This window comes from Mustela lutreola, chromosome 17, assembly GCF_030435805.1.
Source record: "Mustela lutreola isolate mMusLut2 chromosome 17, mMusLut2.pri, whole genome shotgun sequence".
NCBI lineage: Eukaryota > Metazoa > Chordata > Mammalia > Carnivora > Mustelidae > Mustela > Mustela lutreola.
This window is the reverse complement of record NC_081306.1, coordinates 1,440,721-1,446,755: the sequence shown is the minus strand read 5'-3', so window position 1 is coordinate 1,446,755 and position 6,035 is coordinate 1,440,721. Positions and strand designations below refer to the sequence as shown.

At 53.9% G+C, this 6,035-nt stretch overlaps 1 long non-coding RNA gene across 5 annotated transcripts; it reads left to right on the top strand.

Moving 5' to 3' along the window:
• Window positions 1-274: 274 nt before the first annotated feature.
• On the top strand, window positions 275-5,792 carry LOC131820141 (uncharacterized). 5 transcript variants are annotated; one of them, XR_009349473.1, is made up of 4 exons: window positions 281-533; window positions 1,636-4,397; window positions 5,136-5,216; window positions 5,318-5,792. It is a non-coding gene; the product is annotated as an uncharacterized LOC131820141 (long non-coding RNA). The 5 variants fall into 5 exon arrangements; XR_009349472.1 differs by having other exon boundaries at window positions 282-533; window positions 1,636-4,391; XR_009349471.1 differs by having other exon boundaries at window positions 275-533; window positions 1,636-5,216.
• Window positions 5,793-6,035: the final 243 nt, after the last annotated feature.

The following is a 6,035-nucleotide window of genomic DNA, read 5'->3' as shown; positions in this document are numbered from 1 at the left end:
CAGGCAGAGAGAGAGAGAGGGAGAAGCAGGCTCCCTGCCGAGCAGAGACCCCGATGCGGGGCTCCATCCCAGGACCCTGAGATCATGACCTGAGCCAAAGGCAGAGGCTTTACCCACTGAGCCACCCAGGCGCCCCCAGTCCACACGTTTTAAAAAGATTTTACTTATTTATGAGAGAGAGAGAGAGCGAGCGAGCAAGAGAGTCCCCAAGCTGGGGAAGGGGAGGAGCAGAGGGAAAAGGAGAAACAGACTCCCTGCTGAGCCGGGAGCCCACCAGGCTCCGGGTGGGGGTGCGGGGGCTCAATCCCAGGGCCTTGGGATCCTGACCTCAGCCAAAGTCAGACACTCAACTGAATGAGCACCCGCCCCCCCCTTAACAAGGTGCGCTGAGAAGGAATCAGGCAACTCAAGGCAGCGAGTTCCCTGTCCGCAGAGGTATTCAAGCAAACAGAGGCAACCCAGGAATGGAGAGCAGTAGGATTGGACAACATGTCCTCTAATATTCTACCCAGCCGGAGATTCTGCGACTGTTGGTAGGTCTTACTCGGGGGGGTGGGGGCAGACTGAGATTGCCAGAGGTTCGAGCTGGTCTTGACAGGCTGTGCACCTGCTCCCTCTCCAACAGCAGCCTCATTCCTTTGCTTGTATTCTTAAGTCCCTAAGAACGAGTGGCTCCAAGTTTTGCAGCCTGGGGCTTACGAGGAAGGGCAGGAGAAAAGGAAAAATGCTTTGCCGGGGGCCTAGGGGCTTTCTCCCTCCTCCTGTTGAGTCTGCCTGTGGAAAATGTTTCTTGCTAGTTTTTTCCAGTAGTCCCCAGCTTTAGCCAACATGTGACGAAGCACCTAAATACCATGTTTCCCAGCCTAGTTAGGCGTGGCCATGTAATTAAACTCTGACGGGATATAATGGATTCTACTTGGGTCATGGCCTTAATGATGAATCCGTGTGGCTTCCGCTGGTCTCTTCCCCCCTCCCTTTGCACGGGTTGAGATACACATGGCAGGTGCTGAAGCAGCTAGTTTGGACCCAAAAGTGGAAGCCACGTTGTTGTTGTTGTTGTTTTTAAAGACATATTTATGTATTTGAGAGAGGCCGGGGGAGAGGGAGAAAGAATCTCAAGCAGACGCCTTGCTGAGCGATATAGCCTGACGCAGGGCTCGATCTCACGACCCTGAGATCACAACCTGAGCTGAAGCCAAGAGTCCGTTGATCAATGGATTGAGCCACCCAAGTGCCTGGAGAGCCATGTTTTGGGGGTGGCAGAACGATGAGCTAAATGTAGCTGGAACCCTGGATGGTGAAGTTGTCATTTTAGCCCAAGAGTACCGACCCTTGGAGCTGTTACGCAACAGAGAGAGAACTTTCTATCCCATTTTGAGTCTCCATTACCGCAGCCCAAACACGAATCTCAGTCAACAGATCCTCTTACTCGCCCCATGTTCTTCTCAAACTGATTAGGCCCAGGAGGTAAGGTTCTTCCTCCCCCAGCTGACCTCCCAGAGCCCTGCCCTGACAGCCCCCTCGGCAGAGGGACTCGCCCCATAGATGAGGACCCTGAGAACCCTTGCATCTGAGCCCCAGTAATCTGGGGCAAATCCCGCAATGTTTTAAATCTTTGTTTTCTCCATTTTGCAGGTGGCACCAACGGATATCACTCATTTCAAAGGGTGGTTTTTCTATCGTTTTAATTGTATTTTATTTGTAAGTCGGCTCCACGCGGGGTGTGGCCCCAGTGCGGGACTTGAACTCACCACTCTGAGAGGGAGACCTGAGCCGAGATCAAGAGCTGGAAGCTTAACTGACTGAGCCACCGGGCGCGCTCTACCGTCCCCCCCCTACCCCGCAAAAGGTGATTTTTCATGAAAATGACACGCAGGATCAGTAAGTCTGCTTCTTCTAGACATGGAGAGGAGCTGGGGGGGAGGCTTGTTTCCCAGGCAGCATCACAAAGAAACCGGAGGGTTTTTTTGCATTTCGTAAGAAATCATGGAGACACGTTGGCCAGAACATTGGGCACCAAAATAAAACAAAAGGAAACACACTGGCCTCTACCCATCTGGGCGAACCGAACCGCGGACACACTCTCCCGGGTGCACGAACAAATACAGACACTGACAAAACCGGTTCTCATGGGTTCGTGCAAATGCAGCCCGGCTGCAGGCGGACGCGACACTGGGCCGAGGGGACAGACGCTGCTCACAAGCTGCGGCTGAACTTTCTTTATTGTCCTTCCCACCCTTAGGGACTCCAGTTTCTTCACGGTCTTTCTTTTTTAGGGGCTTTTTTTTTTTTTTGGCGACTGCCCCTCCATTCCCTGCCTCTTGCTCCCTATCTTGTCCTTTTGCTGGGACTGGAGGCACTTCCTTGGTGGCTCCTCGGAGCCTCAGTCAGGTAGGGTAAGTCCGGGGGTGGGGGTGGGGCAAGCAGGCCTGGGCCCCACCCCAGATGCCGATTCTCCGATGCTCCAATGCTCCGCGGTCCTGTCTCCATCGCTGTGTGCTCTGGCCTCACCTAGGGCAGGGGAAGAGAGCGACCGTTCTCATCCTGGGCTCCCCACCCTGCCTCTCCTGGTCACTTGCTCTGTGTCTCCAGAGAAGGACCCTCCCCTCCCCGGGGCTCTGTTTCTCTCCCCGTTAGCCAAATTTCCCTCCAGTTGGAAAGATTCTGCGTTTCCCCCTTTGCTCTGGTCCCTAGGACACTCGGAGTTGAATGTGTCTTGTTTTATTCTGAGTTGAGACCAGAGTCCCCCCGACCGCACACATTCAGAAATGCCCTTCCCAGGCGGAGGGCCCTCTGGGTCCCCTGACTCCTTACTTCCAGCTCTGTCTCAGGACCGTGCCCCTCGTCTTTTCCTCTCCGTATTCTGGAGCTTGGTCACCAGCTTCCTCTCGTGGCCTCCAGGGCTGGGGCGGTTGGTGTTGGCGGCAGCTTCTCTCTTGGTGCGACCTTTCCGGGCTCCCGCTCCTGGGAACCGGGCAAGAGGTTGGGGTGAGGTGGACGGTGGACGGAGGCCTGGTACATCCAAGGAGAGGCAGAGGGGTGCCGGGAGTGCAGGGTAGAAGGGGGGAGACTGGGGAGCAGTGGCCACATAGCTTTGGGGCAGTCGGGATCCCCGGTGCCCCCAACGTGGAGTGAGGGGCCCCCGATGGTCTCTTGTTGCTCCCATATTCTAGGGGTGCGTGAGGTCCCAGGGCTGAACAGGACAGCCCTCAGTGGAAGAGGGGTTGGAAAGGAATGACTGGAGGGGTCAAGGGAACAGGGCAGAGACTGGGTTAGAGGTCGGGAGAAGGCCAAGAAGGAATCCTAGCTGGGGGCGTGGAGGGAGCAGGAAGGTGCCGGGGCCAGACCTTACCCAGGTAGGAGGGCGCTAGGCCGTAGAGCTCGTCGTCATCCAGGGGGGGGTCTCCGTTCTCGTCCTCGGGGCCTCCGGGCTGTTGGGCCGGGCTGGCTGCTCTGGGGAAACTGGCCTTCATCCTGGACTGTCTCCCGCGTTGTGTCTCTCTGTCTGTCGTCTTCGAAAGTTCTGTTTGTGTCTGGTTTCTCCACACCTCCCTGGTCACCAGCCCGACTTATAAGGCCACGTGTCCTCTTCAGGCTCTGTCTGATGCAATCTGGCCCTTTCCCAGAACCTGACCCAGTCAACAGCAGTCACGAGGGGGAAAGAGTCGCTCGGTCGGTCGGTCGTGTGAGTCCCAGCTGCTTTGCCTCATCTCCTCCCTCCGACTGGGGCTCGCCCAACTGGGTATTTTTCCACAGAGGAGATCCCCGCCCCTGAGGGAGGAGGAGGAAAGAGGCAGAGTGTGAGCATAAACAGTCCTTGGGAGCATGGCCAGTGGGGATCCCAGGGCCTCACCTGGCCGACCCCGTCCGCTCAGTCCCCTGCCCCTGCCACACAGCTGACCCCCACCCAGTTCTGGCTCAGACACCCAGGGGGCAGATGGTGGAGAGAAGAACACACCCCAAACTAGGTCAGTGGTTCTCACCCCTAACGCACCCAACACCCCTTTTCGATAGGAAACTTCTGGAAAGCCCCCTTAATATCCCGAGCTGCGGGGGGGGGGGGGGTCTCTAGGGAGTTTCCCTCACCCGAGAGGGAGCCTAGCACAGTGGTTAAGAGTATGGATTCTGGAGCCAGCGGCCCTGGGCTCAATCCTTTGATCTGCTACTTCCTGGGTGACCCCAGACACGCCACCTCCCCTCTCTGTGCCCTGGTTTTCTCGACTGTAAAATCGAGGACGATGATAGCTGCGTTGACCTCCCCGAGTTGGCGAGAGCATCAAGCCAGAGTCCGCAGGGAAGGACCCTTGCCAAGGTGCCTGGTACCACGTCCACGGCAACGCAGGCGTTATCCGCAGACTTTCCAAACAGCTCAGTCCTGCCGTCCCTAGAAGGTAAAGGTAAAAGGAAATCAATTTTTTTAAAAATTTTTCTTTTAAGATTTATTTATTCATTTGAGGGAGCATGAGAAGCAGACTCCCCACTGAGCAGGGAGCCCGGTGTGGTAGTGGTGGAGGAGACTCGATCCCGGGACCCCAAGATCATGAGCTGAGCCGAAGGCAGGCACATGACCAACTGAGCCACCCAGGCACCCCAGGACGTCGATTTATCATGAAATAATGTCTTTCACAAGATGGATATACTGGGGTAGAAGACATTATGAAGTCCACAGGTGTTTGGACCTATTTCTTATGAATTAAGGAAAGGGATTCGGAGAAGAAACACATGAAACTGGTATTTTCCATCGTCGCCTGGAGGGATCTGCCGAGCTGACCCAGAGAGGCCAGTCCCTGCCCACTCATGTCCTCACTGAGGTGTACGGGTCAGCTCCCACGGTCCCGGGCAGGAAAGGAGGCAGATACAACCTTCCACCTTTTTTACTTTTTTCAACCTCAGTGGTCTCCAGTACACGAGGACAGGCTGGGGCACGGCCAAGGGGGTGCTTTTTCTCTGCTCCTGTCCCCACTTCTCTGTGAGTCCATGCAAACACTGTTTCCTCTCAGTGTTACCTGATTTCACCTCCCCCACCCCAAACCCTGTAATAACCCAGTCCCGTCCTTTACTTCGCCAGAAGAGACACTTCTGCTTGCGTTTCTCCCTGACCTGAGCCAGAATTAAATTTAGTTTTTGTTTTTCAGGTTTGGCTGATTTGTGAATTCTTGAATATCCAGGAAATGAAAGTGAGGTCACTTGAATAAAACACAGTTTGGGATAATTACGTAAGGGCCCTGGGGAAGGCCGCCCCCAAATGTGCCACTTTTGCATGTTGGTTATTTCATTTTATTTTATTTTTTAAAGATTTTATTTATTTATTCGACAGACAGAGATCACAAGCAGGCAGAGAGAGAGGAGGAAGCAGGCTCCCCATGAAGCAGAGAGCCCGATGCGGGACTCGATCCCAGGACCCTGGGATCATGAATGACCTGAGCCGAAGGCAGAGGCTTTAACCTACTGAGCCACCCAGGCGCCCGCATGTTGGTTATTTTAAATAAAAGTTACGGAAGAGATAGCCCGTGTGAGGAGAGCTCTCAGACCCTCCTCTGAACCCCGGAAAGCAGGACATAAATCTCCCAGGTAAAAGGTTCACTCCCTGGACCAGGAGGTAAAGAGACATCCTTTCTTTCTTTCTTTCTTTTTCTTTTTTAACTAATTTACAAAGTTTTCTATGTCGTTTCAATCTCTCCCAGTTTTATAGTCTCTTTGTCTAAAAAGATAAAAACTACCTGCCTCAGTCATTTCCTGAGGTCTTAATTTCATGACACACATAATAAAACTTTGCTTTTCTGGGTTGTTAATCTGTCTCATGTTAATTTAATTCTTTTTTTTTTTTTTTTTTTTTTTTTTAAGATTTCACTCATTTACCCGACAGGCAGAGATCACAAGGAGGTGGCGGGGGTGGGGGTAGCAAGTTCCCCGCCGAGCAGGGAGCCCGATGTGGGGCTCGATCCCAGGACCCTGGGATCATGACCTGAGCTAAAGGCAGAGGCTTTAACCCACTGAGCCACCCAGGTGCCCCTCAATTTAATTCTTGGTCCTGC